Source organism: Sinohyriopsis cumingii, chromosome 5 (genome assembly GCF_028554795.1).
Source record: "Sinohyriopsis cumingii isolate HCF-2022 chromosome 5, ASM2855479v2, whole genome shotgun sequence".
NCBI classification, from domain to species: domain Eukaryota; kingdom Metazoa; phylum Mollusca; class Bivalvia; order Unionida; family Unionidae; genus Sinohyriopsis; species Sinohyriopsis cumingii.
This window is the reverse complement of record NC_142965.1, coordinates 131,117,660-131,145,300: the sequence shown is the minus strand read 5'-3', so window position 1 is coordinate 131,145,300 and position 27,641 is coordinate 131,117,660. Positions and strand designations below refer to the sequence as shown.

The window sequence follows — 27,641 nt, the reverse complement described above, 5'->3', positions numbered from 1 at the left end:
CAGCTATAGTCCCTTTATTATAATCTGTTCCATTACAGCTGTATCCCCTTTATTATAATGTTCCATTACAGCTGCACCCCCTTTATTTTATGTTCCATTATAGCTGTTTTCCATTTACTGTAATGTTCCATTACAGCTGTATTCCCTTTATTATAATATGCGTCATTACAGCTGTATTCCCTTTATTATAATATGTTCCATTACAGCTGTATTCCTTTTATTATATGTTCTATTACAGCTATATTCCCTTTATTATAATATGTTCCATTACAGCTGTATTCCCGTTATTATAATATGTTCCATTACAGCTGTATTGGGCAAAACAATATTTTGTATCACGTGATATTCTGCCATTACATTACTGACACTGTACAGTCCTACGGAAGCTCTATTTGTACAAATTTGCTGCAAACATTTTTCCCACAGCATTTAGGCTAATAGTGCTTCATTGTAAAAATAATATTTGGTCAATCGAGTAATCTCAAGTTTCACTGTTGTTAAAAGTTTGGCCTTTTGAAAGTACAGTGTAATTATGAAAAATTATTTCATTTTATACCAGAGCTGTAATTCATGGTATAATTCTTGTTGTGCCAGTCATTTAGTTCGTACTTCCAAAGTCTGAATTATTTCACCAACTTTATCAAATTGTCTTCAAAAGAATTTTAATTTTAAAAAAAAATCAGTTGCCCTAAAATAGGTAATAATTTCCATTTTTTTTCAAATATATTCACATTTTTTTCATTCACTAATTAGTGTTGTATACAATAAAATGATTAATGCTACTATATAAATACACAAATGAATTAAATAATAACTAAATTCAACAAAAAATTACATTAAGTAACTAAAATTTAACTCACTATTATCAATGAATGTCAAATACGTTAAGGCCCTGAGGACTTAAAGCTATCAACAATTTTGCCTATCACAGACTTCTATTATACAGGTACAATCCTATCACTCATTTTTTGAATTCATTTTTTAAAATTGAATTCATAATTTAATTTGTAACAGTGTATATGTACTTTTTTGCCAAACACTGAAAAAAATGTTATGAATTCCCACAAGGTACTTACTTTACAGAAGAAAATCATAAAAAGCCAATAGTTCAAAAGAATTTTTTAAAATTTTAAATGCTCTTTTATAGAATATGCTTTTATTTTTTTCCATAATGTCTATATATATATATATATATATATATATATATATATGTGTGTGTGTGTGTGTGTGTGTGTGTGTGTTCTTCAGACTTGTGATTACATATGAAAGCGGTAAATAATGAAATTATCAAATGTTATTCATGTGGCATTTAGTGTCATTTTCAACAAAGAACTGGGAAAAACCCAGGACAGCCACTGTGGCATGTGAACCTAATGGCAAGATTTTTCTTGCAAACCCACACTGATTGAGCCAAGACTTGAACCCTCATGGAAAGAAGTGAGATTCACTGATCTGTAAAGGCAAGTGCCTAGTAGGTCACTTAATCACTTTGGGCCCCATCATCAATCTATCAAATGGAAGATTTTCCAATTATTTTGGAATTTCAGCACCTATTTCTTTCACAAAAATATCTATCAGTTAATATTTGGCAACATTTCTTAAATGAAATTTCTTGCTTCATTTAAATTAAAATGGATTGTAATTGCTCAATTTTCCTACATCTTCATTTTTCAAAAATAAGGACCTTAATTTATTGAGCACTAGAGTCAAGATTTAAATGGTTTTTTTTATTACCTATATTCTTATCTTACTGCTAACTTCAGTGTTGGAGAGTACACATTTAAAGATTTATGTTGAAATAAAGTTGATTTATAGCAATAAGAGAATGCGAAAATTATTTGTGGGGTATAGCCATTCTCATGACAGGTATATATAGAATCTGTACCTGTAATCAGTACCTTAATAATGGATGCATGTAGTGATATGTAGCAGACAGGTAAGTATGGAAAAACTGAGAGGTCTATACAAGACAAGTGACCATTATGACCAGATAAATGCATAGTATTAATTCAACCCGATTCAAGTTGCTGCCAAATATTATAAATATTCCAATTTTTCTCTGGCCTTTCTTATAGTGACTGATCTAACTTCCATCAAAGCAGCAATTCTTGCAATCTATTATTTTACACAAAACATTAATATTCTTCCTTTTATTAAAGATTTTTATTTCTGCCCTAATTTTGACATTTAACAATATTGTACATTTTCTTTCATCACTTTCCTTTTATTCTTTCTCTTCTTACATGCAAAGACACATAAATGCAAATACTCCTTGAGCCAGCACTGCAGCGTCAATTTATAAATGTGCACAAGATATTTCCAATCAACTTCACATATGTTCCTACCTGTGTGCAATTGCACCCTGTACATGTATGATGAATTTATTATTGGTTTGGTTCAGTCTTTAATGGCACAGCAACACATGTGGGTTATTTATTGCCCTGCAATTAGAGTTATCTGCCTTTCCAGTACATACGATGGTAGCAGACCTGGGACGATCCAAAGGTAGGATTCAAACCCTTTTGGTTAAAAGTCTGCCATGCTAACCACTGAGTTCCTGTTTGTATTATTGTGCCAATAGCTGCACATTTTGTATGTACACAAAGTATTTCTGATGTCCAGTACACTTGAACAGTGATCTAGAAATATTTGCCCTTACAGCAGGTAAAGCAATAACCCTCTGAAAGGTAGAAGTAACCATCTGGGTCCAGCCAAGAGTAATGTGAATGGTACATTATACATCTGCCCCATCTTTAATGGTCCTCTATGCAGGCAATGGCACATTATACATCTGCCCCGTGTTTAATGGTCCTCTATGCAGGCAATGGCACATTATACATCTGCCCCGTGTTTAATGGTCCTCTAAGCAGGCAATGGCACATTATACATCTGCCCCATCTTTAATGGTCCTCTATGCAGGCAATGGCACATTATAAAACTGCCCCATGTTTAATGGTCCTCTATACAGGCAATGGCACATTATACATCTGCCCCATGTTTAATGGTCCTCTATGCAGGCACTTAACACAGCTGAGCCATTATTATTCTTTCAGTCACACTGACCTTTGACCTTTCAATCCACAATCAACAAGTTTCAATATCCAAAATGCAAACCATTCACAATGTTTGGTCTGCTGTGCATAATCATGTGGAAACTAATTATTTTTTCTCTCGGTCACAGTGACCTTGAACTTTTGACCTGGAAATCAAAAGACTCATTCCTTACACTATGTGCAAGCCATCGACAAGATTTAGCAACAGCAGATATAAAAAAAACCTGAAATTATTGTGTAGAAACCATTTTCTTCTTTGATAACAATGTCCATGACCATTTGACCTCAAAACTAATGTATTTCTTCATAGTCGTATGTCGCACATAACACAACTAGTCATATATTGTTTCATTTTAAATCTGTAAGTATGTGTGCAAGCATACCTGAGTCTAAGTGAATCTTCATGGGTCTGTCATTACCAAATGTATTAATGTAAATATAGACAATTATTAATATCATCATCATCATTATTATTATTATTATTATTATTATTATTATGTGCAAGCCATCTACAAATGTTGCTATCTTTTGATGGTGGACAGCTCTAGTTACTGTGCAGAAGCAAAATTAGAAAGAGACAGATGGACTACATTAAAGAATATAATCACTGATCTTCTCAACTATAACAATAGTACAACAATAGAAAACAACCAAAACTGTACCACCCCTAAATGCCATGCTCAGAACTCAACCTATAACATTGTACACCCTATCCATCTGCCTACTTCAGATATATAAACTTTCCACTTGTTGCATCTGAAGGGAAAAACCCGCCTAGTCAAATGGACAACTAACAGATGATAAAGCTATTTAACGGGGGGGGGGGCACAAAAATGTCCCACAGTACCCCATAATCTGTCCATATGCATATTACTGAAATTTCCTGGCAATCATTCAAGTGTAAACTTCTGCACTACTTCAAAATATTAATGCCTCTGCATGATTCAGAATACAGAAGATAAAGTATTAATGCCTTTGCACAATTCAGTGTACTGTGGATAAAATATTAATGCCTCTGCATGATTCAGAGTACTGTGGATAAAATATTAATGCATCTGCATGATTCAGTGTACTGTGGATAAAATATAATGCCTCTGCATGTTTCAGTGTACTGTGGATAAAATATTAATGCCTCTGCATGATTCAGAGTACTGTGGATAAAATATTAATGCATCTGCATGATTCAGTGTACTGTGGATAAAATATAATGCCTCTGCATGATTCAGAGTACTGTGGATAAAATATTAATGCATCTGCATAATTCAGTGTACTGTGGATAAAATATAATGCCTCTGCATGTTTCAGAGTACTGTGGATAAAATATAATGCCTTTGCATGGTTTTGTGTACTTTGGATTTGTCTACTTCACTTTCCAATTCTGTTCATTATGACTGACCTGGGGCAATATGTTATGCTCTGTCTATTTTCACCTAAAGAAGTTAAAGTTTTTACAAAACTTCAATCCAACCAAATCTAATAAACCTGATTATACTTAAGTTGGACTCGAGGTATAATCAAAATTTTCAAAAGGCAAAATTGGTGTCATGAGCCAGACCATGAGAGCCTTTTAACAGATTTAATCCAAATAGATTTTGAGAATAATTGCTTGTCTAAATATCCAAGGCCAGGGCATCATTTGAGATATGGCCAACATTTTCATAAAGATGTACATTGTGACACATATAACTTTTCCATCAGGTTCTGTCATCACTCGTCCTAGTAGACAAATGACATAGAAAGGTATAAAATTAATAGGATTAAATCCATTATATTATTGGCCTTCCTTGGTTGTCTTTCAAATATACTATTGGAAATACATAGAAACATAGATGATGAGTTTTCCAACTTTTGAATTAAAATGATCCCCCCCCCCTTCTCAGAGTGTGCCTATTATTTAGGAAAGTGTTACAATACTATGGTCATAAACTACTAACAGCACAAAGCAAAACCAACAAGTTTTGTAAAACTGAACACACAATTTAATTATCTAAGTCATAAAATGAAAATGTAAGAGGAACTTATAGTACAGTAAAACCTGTCTTAAGAGACCACTGCTATGAGACCACCTGTCTTGACAGACCAGGTTCTCCATGTACAGATTTGTTGATCATATTGTATTATGACCTGCTATGAGAGACCATTATGTTTTGGCAGAAGGGGTGGTCATTCAAGACAGGTTCCACTGTATAATAAATCAAATCCAAAATAGTCCTAATATTTTAGTCCAGTGAGCACTTTGGAGTTCCAATGAATATTGTAAACAAATGTTTATCTCAAATAATATCTTAACACAACATTAAACACAACAATTTGCAAATAACCAACACCGTAAAAGACCACACCTGACCTAACCCATCCAGCAGGAAATTACTCTCCTAAGAACCCACCAGCCAATGAGAAATTATCCCAAACTTGTCAACGTGTTTACTACTATTATTATTATTAGCAATTTGATCATAGCTATTTATAGATCCAATGCAATCTTGTCACATCTTAAAATAGAACCTATAAATGTAATTATAGCTAGAGATAATCACTACAACTTGCAGTCATGAATAAAACTTATAAAACAAAAAGTAAAATTAATTTAGCAATTGGCGTGGAGATGGAGAGACATGGACATGTAGACAAACAACAAGCCAACAAATGGTGATAAACCCCAAAAAACAACAACACACTTTATGAATTATTTATCAGTTGTGAATTTTGTGACAAGCTACAATAATCGCACATCATCCTTTCAGAAATTCAGTATTACACTAGAAACAACTGATTCCGAATCATGGTCATTTTGTATGGATGCACAAATTTAGTAACCCACTTAACCATAAGCCGACACACAAAATCAGATATTGCTAATGAATGTTTTTGCTTTAAGTTATTTGCTCATTACATCAGCCTGTCTTTATAAATTGTTTTTAAAAATAAATGTCCATTAAATCCAAGTGACACTTATATTTCATGTCAGAAATGGCATTGGGTTTCCTATTTACCCAAATATGCATCAGTGCAATCAAAAAGAAATTCATGTTACATAATGTTATATGATATGATCAGTGACTGTGTGGCACCACCAGTGGCCGACAATGCAACCAGATGACAGTGTGGTATAGCCTTGGGCCATGAAAAGCTGGGAGATGGGACATTATAGTACTTGGTGTGGATAGGAGTTATAAATTAAGAAAAGAACTTCCTTGGGCACAAGTAACTGACTTCTGGAAAACCTTCACAATATATTTGTTTATAAAATGTATTGTCGCAATTAATGGCACATTAGCTGTGTGATCTTGCACTAGAGAATTATGGACAATTTCACAAACTATCAATCATCAGAAAATAAAATCCCAATACAAAGGAACATTCACATATGAAAAGCTGATATCCCAAACAGAGCAAAAACAATTCTAAAGAACACTTACACTAAAGGAACAAAAAGTAAAGAACAACCACAATGACCCACCTTGACAACCCACCATGTTTTATATACACCATACATGTATTCCAAAAACCCTTGATCTACATCGGCTGCCTCAACAGCAACCGAAATGATTTATTTTTAATTTGACATTTAAAATACACCTGGATACAGAAATAGTGTACATGACAGGGTCACAATCTGACCTTGACCTACATGGCAGGTAAAATCATCTGATTGCCCAGAACAAGTTCAAATTTTGTCCAAAAATTTATATTACCTGCCCAGAATTTTACATTGTTTACGAAAGAAATATGGCCATTTGTGCAAGGTAGAATCATTTTTCTATTCATGGTGCATGACATTTTTGTTTGGTACTGATATAAGATGGTCTTGGATACAAATAAATTAGGATGACGGACATGTCAGATGTCAGTCCAAATGAGTTCAAGTCTTAGCACAGCTAACATGGGTATGTAATGACATTGCCAGTCGCTTCCCTTGGGTCGGTAGTATTTCCCAGGGTTTTCGTAAAGATCTATCACATGCCAAAAAATGGCATTAAACCCATAAAATAAACCAAACTATAAATACTCAATTATAAGTCCAAAAATCACAGACACCCTTGGACCCGGAGCTCTCTGTACATTACACAGTGGCAGATCCAGGTCAATGCAATTTCATATTGATGAATCCAATTTATAAATGAGTATTTAAGTACATCAGAAACATAATTTTTTAATTAGCTCAAATTTACAACTTCACAAAGGAAATCACACCAGTCCAATTGCACAATCAAACAAATTTATTGCTACGTCTAACACCAAATGTCTTTGAAAATTTGGGAAAAAATATCCAAGACGTGATTTGTACAATTCAGATTTATATACAACATTTTCACCTACCCAAGTGTGTATGGATTTGGGTAGAAATTCCTTTACAGGTGCTACTTTCACACCTGGTCAAAAAGGTAAGCCTTTGGGCTCCCTATTAGCTGATAAATATTGACATGTCAATCAATACATTCTCAATATTTCATGACACAAAATAATTTCTTTCTTCAAAACTGATTATTGATATAATACTGCCTGTCTTATTTATCAATCCAATTTAAGTTGGCATGATCTTTAAACAAGTATAATACAAGATACATATGCCACAAGCGATTGATCTATATTCTTAAATCTACACATTGATAAGAAATCTATAGAAATTTACCATTACATTGCAATTTCAAGTAAAAACTATTTCAATGTGTCACAGAAAATTATATCTCACTCCCATATTGATATCCGCCTTAATACTGATAGGGTTTAGCGTCACGAAAAAAGGGTAGGATACTATATAGCGATCGGTTATCAAGTATTACTGCCATTAAATGAATGTTAGTCCTGTACTGACATCCAGCTTCTTACTATTCCGTGGAGCTGTACAACGTTTTGTTCCACATGTGAAGAAAAACTGCAGCATGAGAGTTCAACTGGTTTTAAGTAATGCCCATTTTAGCACACAGATGAGACCATCCCAACTTTGTGTCCATCCTTGATTCATGTTTCTCACGACATAACTGTTCTTCTCAAGAACTACATTTGGAACTAGGGTCTAACCAACCTTGCACAAAGCCTCAAGGCAACCGGAATGCTAGTCTTGAAGTTTATACTGAGATTAGTAGCCTGGGTGTAATTAACTTGTACCCAGAATCTCAGGACAATTAGAAGCCACCACTTTGATTTTACCACTTCTGGCAGGCGAGTGGGCTATTCCACAATATCATGACTTACGCTTCTTTAAAACCAAAACTGTAAACATCTTCCTGTTGCTCAGATAATGTGTGTGCATATCAAAATAATCATTTCTCCTGAAAACGTTGTCTAGAAAAAGTATCCTTACTATGGAATGAAACGCATTCAATATCGGCTGTTAAGTCGACTTGATAAACCAGGTTGCATCATGTCCTCGCTTCTAATTAAAGAACACTTGCATGATGTTTTGGAGCTTTCTTTGACAAATCAAAAACACTTGCATGATGTTTTGGAGCTTTCTTTGACAAATCAAAAACACTTGCATGATGTTTTGGAGCTTTCTTTGACAAATCAAAAACACTTGCATGATGTTTTGGAGCTTTCTTTGACAAATCAAAAACACTTGCATGATGTTTTGGAGCTTTCTTTGACAAATCAAAAACACTTGCATGATGTTTTGGAGCTTTCATTGACAAATCAAAAACACTTGCATGATGTTTTGGAGCTTTCATTGACAAATCAAAAACACTTGCATGATGTTTTGGAGCTTTCACTGACAAATCAAAAACACTTGCATGATGTTTTGGAGCTTTCTTTGACAAATCAAAAACACTTGCATGATGTTTTGGAGCTTTCTTTGACAAATCAAAAACACTTGCATGATGTTTTGGAGCTTTCATTGACAAATCAAAAACACTTGCATGATGTTTTGGAGCTTTCTTTCACAAATCAAAAACACTTGCATGATGTTTTGGAGCTTTCATTGACAAATCAAAAACACTTGCATGATGTTTTGGAGCTTTCTTTGACAAATCAAAAACACTTGCATGATGTTTTGGAGCTTTCTTTGACAAATCAAAAACACTTGCATGATGTTTTGGAGCTTTCATTGACAAATCAAAAACACTTGCATGATGTTTTGGAGCTTTCTTTGACAAATCAAAAACACTTGCATGATGTTTTGGAGCTTTCTTTGACAAATCAAAAACACTTGCATGATGTTTTGGAGCTTTCATTGACAAATCAAAAACACTTGCATGATGTTTTGGAGCTTTCTTTCACAAATCAAAAACACTTGCATGATGTTTTGGAGCTTTCATTGACAAATCAAAAACACTTGCATGATGTTTTGGAGCTTTCTTTGACAAATCAAAAACACTTGCATGATGTTTTGGAGCTTTCATTGACAAATCAAAAACACTTGCATGATGTTTTGGAGCTTTCTTTGACAAATCAAAAACACTTGCATGATGTTTTGGAGCTTTCATTGACAAATCAAAAACACTTGCATGATGTTTTGGAGCTTTCTTTGACAAATCAAAAACACTTGCATGATGTTTTGGAGCTTTCATTGACAAATCAAAAACACTTGCATGATGTTTTGGAGCTTTCTTTGACAAATCAAAAACACTTGCATGATGTTTTGGAGCTTTCATTGACAAATCAAAAACACTTGCATGATGTTTTGGAGCTTTCTTTGACAAATCAAAAACACTTGCATGATGTTTTGGAGCTTTCATTGACAAATCAAAAACACTTGCATGATGTTTTGGAGCTTTCTTTGACAAATCAAAAACACTTGCATGATGTTTTGGAGCTTTCTTTGACAAATCAAAAACACTTGCATGATGTTTTGGAGCTTTCATTGACAAATCAAAAACACTTGCATGATGTTTTGGAGCTTTCATTGACAAATCAAAAACACTTGCATGATGTTTTGGAGCTTTCATTGACAAATCAAAAACACTTGCATGATGTTTTGGAGCTTTCTTTGACAAATCAAAAACACTTGCATGATGTTTTGGAGCTTTCTTTGACAAATCAAAAACACTTGCATGATGTTTTGGAGCTTTCTTTGACAAATCAAAAACACTTGCATGATGTTTTGGAGCTTTCTTTGACAAATCAAAAACACTTGCATGATGTTTTGGAGCTTTCTTTACAAATAAAGATGAGTAGTTCAAGAATAAGTTGTTTTTTCAGTAAGAATGACGTTACACTTTTTGTACTAAGTTAAAACAATGGTGATAGTAAACTTAACCATTGTGCCTCAGTTCTGAAAATCTGACAGCCTCAGCAAGGAAACAATGAGTGATTTTATTTTGAATGTACATTTAAACTAATATTCATTTGCACCCTCACACATAGTACTAGAATTAGTTGAAACAAAATAACCAAACTTCAAGAACAAAAAGATCAATTAAAGATGTAAAATTCTTCAGATTTTGTTACCTAAGATTTTCTGGCCCTCTCAGTTTGCAGAAAGATAAAAGAATCTGGAAGGGCCAAAGGAACTTCCAAGTAATTAGGCTAATCAAAAACAACTCAGATTTTAACATGTTCACCTGAAAACAGAGTTTTATCAAATGTTTATAAGATATAAATTTACGTCTAATTAACTGGATTAAACTCTCTTTCCAGACTATCAATACAGGAGATGAAATTCAAATTCAACCCTTGATTAATCTTTTTACCTCATTCTAATGCTTGTGTCAACCCATAATCTACCTACAAATATTCAGAGACAGAAAACCAAAACACCTGACATAAAAAATATGTGTGCTTACTCAATTCTGAATGCAACTGCGCAAGAGAAATAGCTTTCATACAAATTATGTACAGGTATGTGGGCACCATCTCACTGATATAGAAGGAAAGCTTTCATTATAATTGTCAAGCAAAATAATTTACAGCAAGATTTTGCCGGTTTCTTAAATGCCTTTTGTAGACAATGCAAACAATATCGGTATGAGTTCCCAAGTTTATTTTATTGATCTGTATTATCATTATATACCTTAATTTTATAAAAATTAAAATCCCTGAAGAATTTCTATCAGAGTGTAACAAAACATTGACAATAATGTCTGATTATCAAGACGATATGGTGTCAGTCTGCTGTGACAATGTACCATTTTCTTCCAGCTCATTTCTCTTTATCTAACCAAATAAGTATATTATCATGTACATTTATGCCTCCCACATTTTATAGGTATATTAGTGACAAAATGAGAACAAATTTTATAGAAAGTTACTGAAAACGTAATTTAAAACAAAGGTTGCGTTGAACACAGTGGCACACATTTACTGACATTAATAAAAAAAGTTTTATATAGAATGATAAACAGTCCTATGACAGACTGGGTCATGTGGCTAATCTGAGGTAATTTTGTCATTCTGGATGATTTTTCCCCTTCAGATTATTGCTTTTTTCAACATCTAGCTTGCATCAATCACCCTTGTGTTTTGGTTTTGTTTCCAAAAAGGCAATATAATTTGGGACCAATTGTCTACTACTACAAAAATACTAGACAAAGACATAAAAAAAATTGTATGAGTGGCAGTATTTTCAGGTAAAATAATTACCACGCAATCCACTGTGTAACTGTGTTGAAATTTTTAAGTATTTTCAGTCAATACAATATTTACTTCTATTATTAAATCTAACCTTAACCAAGTTATCTTGTTAAGCCAAGTGATATAGGAAGTTGTGAAACGGCCTAATAAAGGGCTAGTGACATATCCAATCGAGACAGAGTTTGGCATGCTTTTCTTTAACCAGAAAACAAGCACTGTGAAACAGCAGCAACAGTAAAGCTTGCAAACATAACCTGTGGAGCATGAACCCAAAGAATAATGCAGCAGAATTTCGGTGGTTGAAGTTAAGTGAAATTATTAAAGCCATAATCAACAGCCATACATGTAGGTACATTCATTAAAGGTGGTGACCTAGAAATTCTGTGCACAAAGTGTTTGTCTCAACAACAAAAATAAGACAGTTGTATGGGAGGTCATTAAAGGGCAAAATTAACAGCGAAAAATTATTTAAGAACCTGCAAGTTTTCTGTTCGCCCTCATTGGCAGCGAATTAGAGATGGACTGTGCCTTTATTACTGGCTGCAGAAATTGCATATTCTTTTTACTAAACTGAGACAATGAGTGCAGGAAGGGTTGATATGCTATTATTATAATTTTCACACTAATACATACACAACATAGCTCTCTGTATAATTTTCACACTAATATACACAACATAGCTCTGTATAATTTTCACACTAATACACACAACATAGCTCTGTATAATTTTCACATTAATACACACAACATAGCTCTGTATAATTTTCACATTAATACACACACAACATAGCTCTCTGTATAATTTCCACACTAATACACACAAACACCATAGCTCTCTGTAAAATTTTCACACTAATACACACACACCATAGCTCTCTGTAAAATTTTCACACTAATACACATACAACATAGCTCTCTGTATAATTCTTCGCACTAATACACACACAACATAGCTCTCTGTATAATTTTCACACTTATACACAAACAACATAGCTCTCTTTAGTGACAGTCCCTGCTTCCATGGTCACTCCTAGTTGTAAACTCTCCTTTTTAAAATGTTGGTCCATCTTTTCTTTATAATGGACTGACCATTTTTGGAGAAATATGTCCCTTTATAATGGACTGACCATTTTTGGAGAAATATGTCCCTGTGCTTTCATTAAAAAATATGTCCCTGTGATTTCATTAAAAAAATATGTCCCTGTGATTTCATTAAAAAATATGTCCCTGTGATTTCATTAAAAAAATATGTCCCTGTGATTTCATTAAAAAAATATGTCCCTCTGATTTCATTAAAAAAATATGTCCTTGTGATTTCATTAAAAAAATATGTTCCTGTGCTTTCATTTAAAAAATCCTGTAATGAATTTTGCACAACAAATGAATAAAACAAATCGTGATGACTTCACCTCTTATGACCTGTAAAACTTTATATTTATACCACAATACTTTCAAAAGAAAAAAAGTTGGTTTTTTTTTCAGGCAACAACTTATAATTTAATAACAATCTAATAATGTTTATCTATGTACCTTTTTTGTGTGATTCGGAAAAAACTTGATCAGATCAAGTGGGGCTTTAAAAAAATGACTGGTTTTAAAAGAAGAGGTATTATTACAGTCAGTGACAAATGATTAAATCAGTTCTAAACAAGTTATTTTCAGATACTGCTTAGATCAGTGCTATCCCTTACACACATGACAATACTATCCCACTTAAAGTGTTCGCAAAACAAAGGAATTCGAATGCTGGAAAAAAACGTTTTATACATGACAGACTGTTATACCCTATCAGATGACACACGTACATATGGGCACGATTGAACTTGATCCCACTAAAAATATCAGGTGAATCCCCTTTTAACTCAAATGACGTGATTTTTCTTACATTGTGTTACTTTCACATAACAGAGGTGAGAAACAAATTATCCAAATGCCTACTGACCGTATACATGAACAGGAAATATGGACCGACACATGCAGCGTCAGAAGTACCGGTTAAAATTATACATGTATGGATGATCACTTACCTGTACAGAATTTCCGGCTGTATTTAATACAGGTTCCAATATGTAACTGAACAAATTTTCACCTGTTGCTATAACAGGTATAATTCTATCCAGCATGGGGTGCAAGAGATGTATTTTCCACAGGATTACAAATCACACTGACCGTACGCAACTGAATGTGTATACCTTGATAGGCATGCTCAGAACAGTGTATGTGTGTGATGTCATCAAAATATGTGCACATGCCATAAGCACTCACCTGTAACAGAGGTCACTGTGGGTCAAAATTTCCTACCTGGTGATATATATCATTGTTAGCACTCAGTGAGAGTTCAAACGGTTTTCCTTTGAACGACACAATACCTAATAACGCAAGAATACGTGTTAATTATGTCACAATAAATATACAATATAAATTTTTATGGGCAAATGCCTCCATTTAAGTTTTGAATTACTCACAATAATCAATACTAAATGTAAGGCAGATTTTGAAACAAACCATTTTTTTTTTTTTTTTAGGAAAGGGGCTTTCTTTGATTAATTAAGAAAGGAGATCTTTGACTAATTGTTATATGATTTGATTATAAATTGCAATGAAAACTTATTGGTATGCAATACTGAAATTCCATGATATCACATGCATGTTAATTTTTGAAAACTTGTTTCTTTTTAATTTCCAGGCTGAGACTCAGACTTGACAAAAAGACTCTAAAACTTGACAAAACAGACAGTGACTCTTGACAAAAGCAGATTGTAAGCCTTGGCAAACCAGGCTGTGTGAGACATAACTAAAAAACTTATATTTGACTTAAATACAATTTGTATGATCTTATTTTTTTTCTGAGATTATCGACAAGCACTGAAGCAAAATGGGAATAAACTGTCCCATGGGTTCACTTTTGCAAGGACACAAAATGGGGACAAACTGTCCCATGGGTTCACTTTTGCAAGGACACAAAATGGGAACAAACTGTTCTTCTGTGGGTTCATATTTACCACAAATGTTAATAAAACTTGCTGATTATTCAGAATGATCCCTAAGTTTAATACATCAACAGATTTATTTTTAAAATACCACTGAATGAATGGAATGGTCTTTTAGTATGAATGGAATGGTCTTTTAGTATAAATGGAATGGTCTTTTAGTATGAATGGAATGGTCTTTTAGTGTGAATGGAATGGTCTTTTAGTCTTTTAGTATGAATGGAATGGTCTTTTAGTATGAATGGAATGGTCTTTTAGTATAAATGGAATGGTCTTTTAGTATGAATGGAATGGTCTTTAAGTATGAATGGAATGGTCTTTTAGTATGAATGGAATGGTCTTTTAGTATGAATGGAATGGTCTTTAAGTATGAATGGAATGGTCTTTTAGTATGAATGGAATGGTCTTTTAGTTCTTTTTCTGTTTCTGACATCAATATTTGCATCACAAAGCAATCAATTAATCATAAACAAAATAATTTAAAAACATGAAATACCCCAATCTATTATTCCATGAGAAAATCTAAAACTGATTCAAACCAAAATTGAACAAGATTTTTCCTCCATCTCTGGTATATCACAGGTATATTCCTGTTTTTTGTATCAGTGGTAGCAGTTGTATTGTTGTTCTTGCTATTTTGTGTTTAACGCCATTTTTCACCACATGACGGGCTAGACATGGCAGCCAGTGAAGGTATAACCCAGGATAATCATGGACCCACGGGAAGTTACTGGCAAGCTTTCTCCCACACCCACATTGGCCAAGCTCGAGACTCGAACCTAAGTGGACAGCGGTGAGATGGCAGTGATCAGTAAAGGTGTGTGTGTTGTACCACTTGGCCACCTGGGGCCCCAGTATTGCTCGTTATTATAAGTAGTAACAGCGGTAGCAGTAGTAGAAGTAGTGGTATTGTTAGTGTTATTGTTGTTATTTTTGTGATAAAAAATGTGACTAATAAAACTGTAATTTTTTCAAATATATGAGATGTAAAATATTATGCTAGTGAAATATCAGTTTCATACCACAAATTTGACTAACATTAATTTATTTTTTATTACTGAGGCTTATGAATTTATGAAATGAAAAAATTAATTAATGTATTAACAATGATATCTTATTCATATGTTTATATGTAAATTCTATATACTGTATTATCATAGAGCAAAGTCTCATTAGAGATCCATATCATTTTTTTCTAATATTTTGCAAACTCACCTGAGTAAACAGCTTTATAACACACCTGTTAGCATGTCATACTGCAAACATATCTTGAGTACACAACCTTATAACCCACCTGTTAGATGTGTTATGTATATTTAATTTTCATCGCTTGTAAGGTTTGTTCATTCATTGAATACTATGGCTTATGTAAAATTCTATGTTGTAGCTGACCATGTCCAAAATCAAGTTCATTGCATAGCTGACCAGAATCAATGATTTATTTTTAAATTCTGTAAACAACTAACAGGTCCAACTTCAAACAAACTATACCCTGACCTGCTATCGCATAGTGTTTGCAAACCAGGGTCTGTACTGTTTGTTCAAATGATTCTTAATAACAAACTATACCCTGACCTGCTATTGCATAGTGTTTGCAAACCAGGGTATGTACTGTTTGTTCAAATGATTCTTAATAACAAACTATACCCTGACCTGCTATTGCATAGTGTTTGCAAACTAGGGTATGTACTGTTTGTTCAAATGATTCTTAATAACAAACTATACCCTGACCTGCTATTGCATAGTGTTTGCAAACCAGGGTATGTACTGTTTGTTCAAATGATTCTTCCTAACAAACTATACCCTGACCTGCTATTGCATAGTGTTTGCAAACCAGGGTATGTACTGTTTGTTCAAATGATTCTTCCTAACAAACTATACCCTGACCTGCTATTGCATAGTGTTTGCAAACCAGGATATGTGCTGTTTGTTCAAATGATTCTTCCTAACAAACTGCATAGATCCAGATCTACTGGTGCTCCCTTGTTGTCCAGTCAAATTTTTATTTACCATCGATACTTGCCCAAAAGTCAAGTCCAATTGCAAACTGCACAAACCTAGATCTGCCATTGCATAATGCACCAGTAGTTCTCGATCTGTGCAGTTTGTTAGGAGTAATCAAAAGAACTAATAACAAATACCCTGATCTGCAAGTGCATTATGTTATGGCAGATCAGGATCACTGTTATTTGCAGTTTGACTCAACTTATAAGCAAGTAGATATGGTAGCTAGAAATTAACAACATTGAACATTACTAATTAACTTTTATCACTGTGAATGTACAGGCATAGACAAGAACATCACTAATTAACTTTGAACACTGTGAATGTACAGGCATAGACAAGAACATCACTAATTAACTTTTATCACTGTGAATGTACAGGCATAGACAAGAACATCACTAATTAACTTTGAACACTGTGAATGTACAGACATAGACAAGAACATCACTAATTAACTTTGAACACTGTGAATGTACAGGCATAGACAAGAACATCACTAATTAACTTTTATCACTGTGAATGTACAGGCATAGACAAGAACATCACTAATTAACTTTGAACACTGTGAATGTACAGGCATAGACAAGAACATCACTAATTAACTTTTATCACTGTGAATGTACAGGCATAGACAAGAACATCATTAATTAACTTTGAACACTGTGAATGTACAGACATAGACAAGAACATCACTAATTAACTTTGAACACTGTGAATGTACAGACATAAACAAGGACACACTGTCAGGCTTCTGTCAAGGAACTTTTAACACAGAATATGGGAACTTATGAACCTTATCTTTCTGGGAGTGTTTGGTTATCAAATCATCCTGACCTTTGTATAAACAATACCTTAACTTTAAAAATTGTTTGTATTTTCTTGCATTTCCTTTCCAGTATTTTATTTCTTAAAAAAAAAAATCATAGCGAATCATAACAGTATTTTCTTATTCCTAAATCTTGCAGATTTTTCACACTCTGTATCACACATTTCAAGTAATTATGGATTTCAGTGAATGTCATAGAAACAGTTAATTAAAATATTTTGCTTCATATTAGTTTAAACAGAACAATGAACACATTACTCACATTTTCATGAAAAAAAATTGGTGCTAAGTGCCTTTCACATGAACACAATGAGACAGCCAACCCAGGCAGGCCTGGGTGGGTTTCAAACACACAACCCTGGAATTACAATGTCCAATGCAGCTCCATGTTAATTAAGAAGTACAATCAGGTCACAAAGTCAAAATATCCTGTGTACTGACATTAATGTATTATATCTGAGAGTATTCTGAGTACATTCTTGTTAACAACCAATCATTGTTTCATTCCCTGTTTAATTTTAATTGAATTAATGACAGAGTAAATATCACAGTAAATATTTGATGACTGAATACAATCCTAGAGCAATCAACTTTTAAAATCTGCTTTATATTGTTTAAATGTATTTAACCAACAAGCTAACACTTTGATTTTAAATGCTAAAGCAAACATAACGTTATTTGTAAAGAAGATCCAAGATTTTTGGATATCTCTCCAACATAAAGCAACACTCGTGTCACTCTACTTTACGCTAGTATTAATACTATGTGACTAAACTGTGACCCAGCAGTAGAACCATTTGCAAAGTTTAATTTATAAATAAAATATAACACCTTAAATTGCAGAATTTCAATTCCTTATTAAGCCCTTGGTACAAGGGAGAAAACTCTTTAAGGACACTATCCATGTGATACAAGTAAGAGTTAATTCTCACTAAAGTATGATTGTTAAGACTATGCACAGATGCATAAGTATAATTTCCAATCCAGAATTCTCAAGGTCTTTTACATGAAGGGACCAGTGTGGATTAACCACACATTAGACCATTATATTGTAACAGTCATAAAGCCTCAAGGTCTTTTACAAGAAGGGACCAGTGTGGATTAACCGCACATTAGACCATTATATTGTAACAGTCATAAAGCCTCAAGGTCTTTTACATGAAGGGACCAGTGTGGATTAACCACACATTAGACCGTTATATTGTAACAGTCATAAAGCCTCAGGGTCTTTTACATGAAGGGACCAGTGTGGATTAACCACACATTAGACCGTTATATTGTAATAGTCATAAAGCCTCAAGGTCTTTTACATGACGGAACCATTGTGGATTAACCACACATTAGACCGTTATATTGTAACAGTCATAAAGCCTCAAGGTCTTTTACATGAAGGGACCAGTGTGGATTAACCACACATTAGACCGTTATATTGTAACAGTCATAAAGCCTCAGGGTCTTTTACATGAAGGGACCAGTGTGGATTAACCGCACATTAGACCGTTATATTGTAATAGTCATAAAGCCTCAAGGTCTTTTACATGATGGAACCAGTGTGGATTAACCACATATTAGACCGTTATATTGTAACAGTCATAAAGCCTCAAGGTCTTTTAAATGATGGAACCAGTGTGGATTAACCACACATTAGACCGTTATATTGTAACAGTCATAAAGCCTCAGGGTCTTTTATACCTGCATCCTTAAATTTTCACACATACTCTGCATCAGAGATCTAGGTAAGTAGATAATGAAGTATTTTACAATTTGACTAAAATTACACAAAGAAATTTGAAATTGTATTCAAACTTACGCAAAACAACTTTAAGAAAAATGTCCAAAATTGTCATTGTTTCTACTTCATCAGATGCAGTAGTCATAAAATACACCCATTGAGTTTGAAGAAACAATTTGTTCCAAGCCTGGTAATAAAATATCCAATTTAATAAATTTTTATCCAGAGTTGTGGTCAATTATACATGTTAGTGACATAACATTTTAATGACTGATGTTTAATACTTTATGACACCATTTTTGGCAAAAACTATGTTCATAAACATAGCATCCCAACCTACTGGCTACAATTTTGTACTTACTTTTATTTACAATATATCTTGTATTAATTTTACTGAAATGTCACCTGCATCATCTGGCTAGACAAAGCAGTCAATTCACTTTATTCTGCACAAACAAATAGACATCAGAGGCAAGCCAAAGGTTCTAATGGCACCCTAGATGAATTATGACTTTGGTATCACCCCCTTCCCAAAATAATTCACTTCCATCTAATTAGGTGACCATATATTGTCAGACCAGCACTGACTGGCATCAGTAATCACAAATATTGGAGAGATCTTTCATGTTCTAAAAACTTGTATGACAAGATCTCATCCTTCTAGCTCTTGGTCATAATTTTCATAAATGCAAGAGAAAACAAGCATCTCAAGAAGGAACCAGTCTATTACCACTGGCTGAAAAGAATTTCCAGGAATCAGAGATAAGACAATTTCTTCTTCAGCAATAAAATGATTTTAAATACAGCAAACATGGTGGCTATCACTATTTTCATCATAAGAAGTCTTTGGGCAAAAATTTATGTTGATATGACCATCCATTCAGTGTTTTCATGAAAACTCATGTTTTTATGAAAACTCATGTTGATATGGCCATCCATTCAGTGTTTTTATGAAAACTCATGTTGATATGACCATCCATTCATGGTGATATGACCATCCATTCAGTGTTTTTATGAAAACTCATGGTGATATGACCATCCATTCATGGTGATATGACCATCCATTCAGTGTTTTCATGAAAACTCATGTCGATATGACCATCCATTCAGTGTTTTCATGAAAACTCATGTTGATATGACCATCCATTCATGGTGATATGACCATCCATTCAGTGTTTTTATGAAAACTCATGTTTTTATGAAAACTCATGTTGATATGGCCATCCATTCAGTGTTTTTATGAAAACTCATGTTGATATGACCATCCATTCATGGTGATATGACCATCCATTCAGTGTTTTTATGAAAACTCATGGTGATATGACCATCCATTCATGGTGATATGACCATCCATTCAGTGTTTTCATGAAAACTCATGTCGATATAACCATCCATTCAGTGTTTTCATGAAAACTCATGTTGATATGACCATCCATTCATGGTGATATGACCATCCATTCAGTGTTTTCATGAAAACTCATGTTGATATGACCATCCATTCATGGTGATATGACCATCCATTCAGTGTTTTCATGAAAACTCATGTAGATATGACCATCCATTCAGTGTTTTTACGAAAACTCATGTCGATATGACCATCCAGTCAGTGTTTTCATGAAAACTCATGTTGATATGACCATCCATTCATGCTGATATGACCATCCATTCAGTGTTTTCATGAAAACTCATGTTGATATGACCATCCATTCAGTGTTTTTACGAAAACTCATGTTGATATGACCATCCATTCAGTGTTTTTACGAAAACTCATGTCGATATGACCATCCATTCAGTGTTTTTACGAAAACTCATGTCGATATGACCATCCATTCAGTGTTTTTACGAAAATTCATGTCGATATGACCATCCATTCAGTGTTTTTATGAAAACTCGTTGATATGACCATCCATCCATTCTAGAGAGGTAATAACAAGATTTTCAAGATGGCTACCATATTAGAATGACATTTAAGACCAGCATTATAATAAGTCTTTGAGTGAAAATCTCTTGTTCATATGACACCATTGAGGATTCTCAAAATTTTAAGATTTTCAAGCTGAACAATGTAGTGGTCATATTATACGTCCAAGCTGGCCAATTTAGTGGTCATATTATACGTCCAAGCTGAACAATGTAGTGGTCATATTATACGTCCAATGTAGTGGTCATATTATACGTCCAAGCTGAACAATGTAGTGATCATATTATACGTCCAAGCTGAACAATGTAGTGGTCATATTATACGTCCAAGCTGAACATTGTAGTGATCATATTATACGTCCAATGTAGTGGTCATATTATATGTCCAAGCTGAACAATGGTCATATTATATGTCCAAGCTGTCCAATGTAGTGGTCATATTATACGTCCAATATAGTGGTCATATTAATACGTCCAAGCTGAACAATGTAGTGGTCATATTAATATGTCCAAGCTGAACAATGTAGTGGTCATATTATACGTCCAATGTAGTGGTCATATTAATACATCCAAGCTGAACAATGTAGTGGTCATATTATATGTCCAGAACCAAACAGACTGTAATGTGTGTGTGAAGTTTCATGATGATCCACAAATTGCTAGGATGGATGAGTAGTGATAATAATCTTCTGCCAGCAGACAGACAGACAGATGGACAGACAGATGGACAGATGAATTCAACAGATGAATAGACAATCATATAAGGTCTTCTGACAAATAAATCAACTGTAAGATTTTCTTTTTTTGATTACAGTAAAATGTTGTATTTCCTAATTTTGGACAGATTAAAAAATATTCTCCAAGATAGATTAAAAAATATTTCTTACACTGATGATCATGGTTGTCAAAGTTCAGAAAGGTCAAATACATCCTAAGCGGACAGTCTGACACATCACTGAATCAGCATGTGTGATGTGTGATCCTTATGTCAACACATATGACAATGTCACTCCTGGCTTCTTTCCGTACCCCAAGAATTATTAATTATCTTGTTTGTGTCAATAACTATTTTAATTTTGTCATACTGAAGTAATATTTTATCTTGTTTGTGTCAATAAATATTTTCATTTTGTCATACTGAAGTAATATTTTATCTTGTTGTGTCAATAACTATTATCATTTTGTCATACTTAAGTAATATTTTATGTTGTCTGTGTCAATAACTATTATCATTTTGTCATACTGAAGTAATATTTTATCTTGTTTGTGTCAATAACTATTTTCATTTTGTCATACTGAAGTAATATTTTATCTTGTTTGTGTCAACAACTATTTTCATTCTGTCATACTGAAGTAATATTTTATCTTGTTTGTGTCAATATCTATTTTCATTTTGTCATACTGAAGTAATATTTTATCTTGTTTATGTCAATAACTATTTTCATTTTGTCATAATACTGAAGTAATATTTTATCTTGTTTATGTCAATAACTATTTTCATTTTGTCATACTGATGTAATATTTTATCTTGTTTGTGTCAATAACTATTTTCATTTTGTCATAGTGAAGTAATATTTTATCTTGTTTGTGTCAATAACTATTTTCATTCTGTCATACTGAAGTAATATTTTATCTTGTTTGTGTCAATATCTATTTTCATTTTGGCATACTGAAGTAATATTTTATCTTGTTTGTGTCAATAACTATTTTTATTTTGTCATACTAATATAATATTTTATCCTGTTTGTGTCAATAACTATTTTCATTTTGTCACACTGAAGTAATATTTTATCTTGTTTGTGTCAATAACTATTTTCATTTTGTCAAGTAATATTTTATTTTGTCCTTCATTATAAGGTGTTCACACTATAAAGCAAAATACTATGTGGACCTTATGAACACTACAATAATTTGGGGAGTACTGTACTTATATTCACTTACATGGCATAAAAAGGCAACTATACACAAGTAATTATTCATTAGTCTTAACTTGGAAATTACTAAGATCTCTTCCCTATTATTGCATGTATCTTTACACTTGCATAGCATGAAATGTCAAATTTATACATGTAAATGATACTGACCCTGGGGTCCATCCCTACTCCCTAAGGAACTTACCCCCTGGGTTATATCTTGAAAACTATCAAGATCCCCGACCTATAACCAATCTTTGCAAGCCGAATGTTGTCACATCAAAATAACGATGTGGTTCAACAAATCCTGGCTAGTTACAAGGTGTGTATCCTTCAGATGTAAGGACAACCAAATGATACTTACGCCTTGGCAGTCCATACCCTTTGTTGGGATCTACCCGTCAGACTTAGACTTTAGTATGGCAGTGTAATGGAGGAACCATGGGCATATGTGTATTGTAAACAAAGAATTAAAGTTTTATTTTCAATTTTGTGTCAATGGGATTTGGTAATTATTGGTTCATTAAATATTTATAAATCTTTGATTACCAGTATTCTAAAAAAGTATGAACAAATTAAAAGATGTCAATGCCAGTGTTATTTTAGAAGATCATTTTAAGTCTTAGACGAAGGTAGTACAATGTGAACTTTTCCCTGACACAATGTGAAACCAATCTCTCTGAATACTCACATCCCTGGTGGCTTGCTTGATACAGCATTAGATTCATAATCCAAGGGTTGCAAGTTTGATACCTGCACGGGTAAGCCTGAATCAGCTGCTTTGGCATGTTCTCTCATTTCCTTGGCAAAATATAGCCAATAATGTCTTAAATTTGCCGTTTAAAACTCACAAAATAAACTCACATCTATACTGCCTTTTGTGGTGAACAGCAGAATGTCATCCAGTATTTATCCAATGTCATAAACATCAAAGGAGAAAAAACAACATGCATTCTGGAAACTGTGTTTAACATTCAACTACTTAAAAAAGTTTCTTTTGTCAAAAAGTCACTGGTATGTGAACCCTATACCCTCCCCAACTTGCTGTGAAACAAAAGCAACACATTACGTTTTACATTACAACTATGTATCCATAATGGCAAAGTTTATTGCTAAAGATGTAATTACTGGGTTGTATTCAGCATGGAACAATACAACAAAACAATGGAAAGATCTTACTTTGATTTTAACAAGACCGAATCAAGATTTCAAGAAGATAAAATTTCCTGCCTTTATATAATGGAATGTTTATCTTAAACTAAAATGAAAATAATGAGACATGATGATGAAGGAAGATTTAAAAAAAAAGTCAATGAGTGCTGTGCTACTTTCTTGAAAAAAAAACTTGTGTCATGGACCAGTCATCAGAAAAATCTACTGATCAACGATGTAGTAACAACAGTGTAATAACAACCTGTATACAACTGTGTGATAACCTGTATAAATACCTAGACATGTTTACTGATGGAATAGTGTTTACATAATTGTCTGTAAACCTGTTTAACTTCATACCCAAACACAGCATATGCAATGGATTATGGGTGTCCATCTATGCACCAGACATGTCACATTAATGAAACATGCAGGTGATTTTTTTCTCAGAAATTTTTTCCAAAATGTATCCACAATGTGAAAATTCTTGACTATCCTCATGGAAATTTCCACTTCTTCTCACTTGACTATGTTACCAAAATTAATTTTTGTAGAAGTGTCCTTGTCGGATCACTACGGAAAATTGCATGTATGCATACTCTGTTTTTTCTCAGGCCATTATATTTAGCCCTCAAGGACGTCCCTATTTCAGAAATCCATCAGACACTTGCAATGGTCAATGCTTCACTTTCCTATATAAAGCAATGCCAAATTAAGAAAACAATAGGTCGTTGTTGTTGTTTTTGTTGTTGTGGGGTTTAACGCCATTTTTCAGCACACGATAGGCTATGTATGGCAGCCAGTATTAATGGTGGAGGATGAACCAGGGAAAACCCTGGGAAGAACCACCAACCCACAAACAATAGGTCATCTGAGCATTTAATGGGCCATACAAAATGATGGGTCATTTGCAAATTTAAGGGGCCACAAAGAAAAATGATGAGTCATTTGAAAATGTAAGGGGCCACAAAGAAAAATGATGAGTCATTTGAAAATGTAAGGGGCCACAAAGAAAAATGATGGGTCATTTGAAAATTTAAGGGGCCACAAAGAAAAATGATTGGTCATTTGAAAATTTAAGGGGCCTCAAAGTAAGATGATTGGTCAATTGAAAATTTAAGGGGCCTTAAAGTAAAATGATTGGTCATTTGTAAATTTAAGGATCAACAAAGAAATCATGATGTACTAATTATCTCTTAATTAACATTGTGCTTGGAGAAAAACTAATTCTCTAATTTATTCAATCATGTAGGTGTCCATTTCAAAATGAATTCAATTTAAAGGTATCTGTTGTACTGTTCTTGCAAAATGATGATGGCCCATCCCATCCCATCCCTAACTCACATTACCTTTATAATCTGACATCCTAACTTTAAAGAAGCTGAGATACTATTCCAAAAATCTGCAGATTTCCAAATCTGTTGTCGCATAATGAGCCTGCAGATCTCTGTCTATGCAGTTTGATAGGAGTTACCAGTAGAATAAACAACAATGAACCTAAGCCGTGAGCATATTATGCATTGGCAGATCAGGGGCTATGTTGTTTGCATTTGGACTTGACCTATAAGCAGGTGTATATGGTAGCTTGTACAATAGTAATTTGCAACATGCAATTCATCACTGTTAAAACCATTATTGGTATGTCAATGAGCTCATTTCCCAGACACACTGGCACCATCTGTGACTGACCAAGGGACAATGTTTGAAAATAATAGATTGATAAATGATGATAAAACTTATAAAAAAGGGTGAATTCAGGACATGTTCTCATCATTTATAATTAATATTTTGTTTTGTTTAAATGACAATCGGTATAGTTATTCAAAGTATAAAATTATCCAAATTATCTCCCTTCTGCAGATTTTGGACATAAAAGAGAGATAATACAAAAACTACAATTAGAATTTATAAATAAAACCTCATTATAGTGTAGATAATGACAAAAGATGATCAAAATAAAACAGAAAATTATTATATCACTTACCTTCCAGAGAAATATAGTAACTGACCATCATTTACAGAATGTAGAGTTATTTCCCCTTATGTAAAAGCACAAATTGATTGACATTTTATGCTACGAAGCTTGAACCTAAAACAATTTAGACAGTGCCATATCATCCCTTAGTATCACATTTAAATGATGAATTTTACACTCAACTTGATATCACTCTTAAAAATATATTCCTGGAAGGGAAAAGAATTTCAGAAATAGAAGTACTTGTAGTGTTTTAGTGTGAAACTTTGCATAATAGACTCCACCTCCCCTCTCTCCCTCTCTCTCTCTCTCTCTATCTCTCTCTCGTACAAGAATGCCTATTGAAATAAGTATCTGTACAACACTGTTATGTGTAACCAGCTTCCTTCACACAATTCAGTCACCAACAGTCATATTACAGTATGTATTCGCTTATAAGTCAATGTGAACTGCAACCAACACAGGCCTTGATCTGCCATCATATAATGTACTTGCAGACTAGGGTTTGTATTTTTTTTCTTCTATTGATTACTCCTAATAAACTGGACTGACATAAATCTGCCACATTATTCAACAGAAGATCTGAGTCTGTGAGGTTTTCAGTTGGATTTATAATTAAGTATATACTGCAGATGAAAGATTATTCAGTTTGTCTATTCATCACACACACTGCAAATAAAAAATGATAAGTGGCTTTCTGTACACTGTGTTGATCTATTGATTTTTGTTTAAAGTTCCTTATCCATATTTTCTGGATGAAAATATAAAAACTTGCTAATAATATGCTCCCTTGATTTTTGTAAGAGTTATTGCCCTTTATGACTTACAGCTAGATGTAATGTATTATTGCCCATTGTGACTCAACAGCTAGCTGTAGTGAATTTTGTGAATGCAGCTACTCTTGCAGTTTTTTTGTGTGTGGATTGCTGTAAAATTTAGTACATGATATCATGGTTATCATTGATAGTCATGCATGTTGACCAATCACAGTACTATTGTCAGCAGAGTTAAGCACTTTATTGACCACTGCCTGCACTTAAGTTATTGAATTAGTAATATCATGGTGTTTGCATAGGTTTACTATGGGAACTGAATTAGTACCATGAGTCCTTAAATCATATATGTATCAAGCTTCATATCAACATATCAGCTGTGTAGGAGGATATCACATCTTTAGATGTTAACCACACAATTTGCCAAGTTTCATGACCATCCACAAAACAACAGTTCCAAAAGGGCATGACATCACTCACCAGACTAGCTGATGTATGTCAGATTGTGAATGCAAATTCACATACCTATTGAAACTGTTGAGAGAAAAACAAAGCTTGGAAAATACAACTGCTATTATTGTTAAAGTCAATGATCTTCCATTCTAGGCCACATAATATATATTGAATTACATTCTAAGGATTTTCTTCCTAGGCCATATAATGTATACTGAATCACATTCTTAGGATCTTCCTTCCTATGCCATATGATGTATACTAAATCACATTCTTAGGATTTTCCTTCCTAGGCCATATGATGTTTACTGAATCACATTCTTAGGATCTTCCTTCCTA

General features: G+C 33.5%; 1 protein-coding gene across 3 annotated transcripts in view; it reads right to left on the bottom strand.

Annotated features, from left to right (window-relative positions):
• The window catches only part of LOC149800250 (uncharacterized), a 343,724-nt gene that overhangs the window by 210,531 nt on the left and 105,552 nt on the right, over positions 1-27,641 (bottom strand). The window contains exon 1 of one of the 3 annotated variants that reach the window (XM_089959833.1): positions 13,592-13,752. The exons of the other annotated variants lie outside the window; for them this stretch is intronic. The gene's annotated coding sequence lies outside the window, so the exon portion shown is untranslated. Of the gene's footprint in view, positions 1-13,591; positions 13,753-27,641 lie in introns of those variants that run through there. 3 annotated transcript variants of the gene reach the window in all.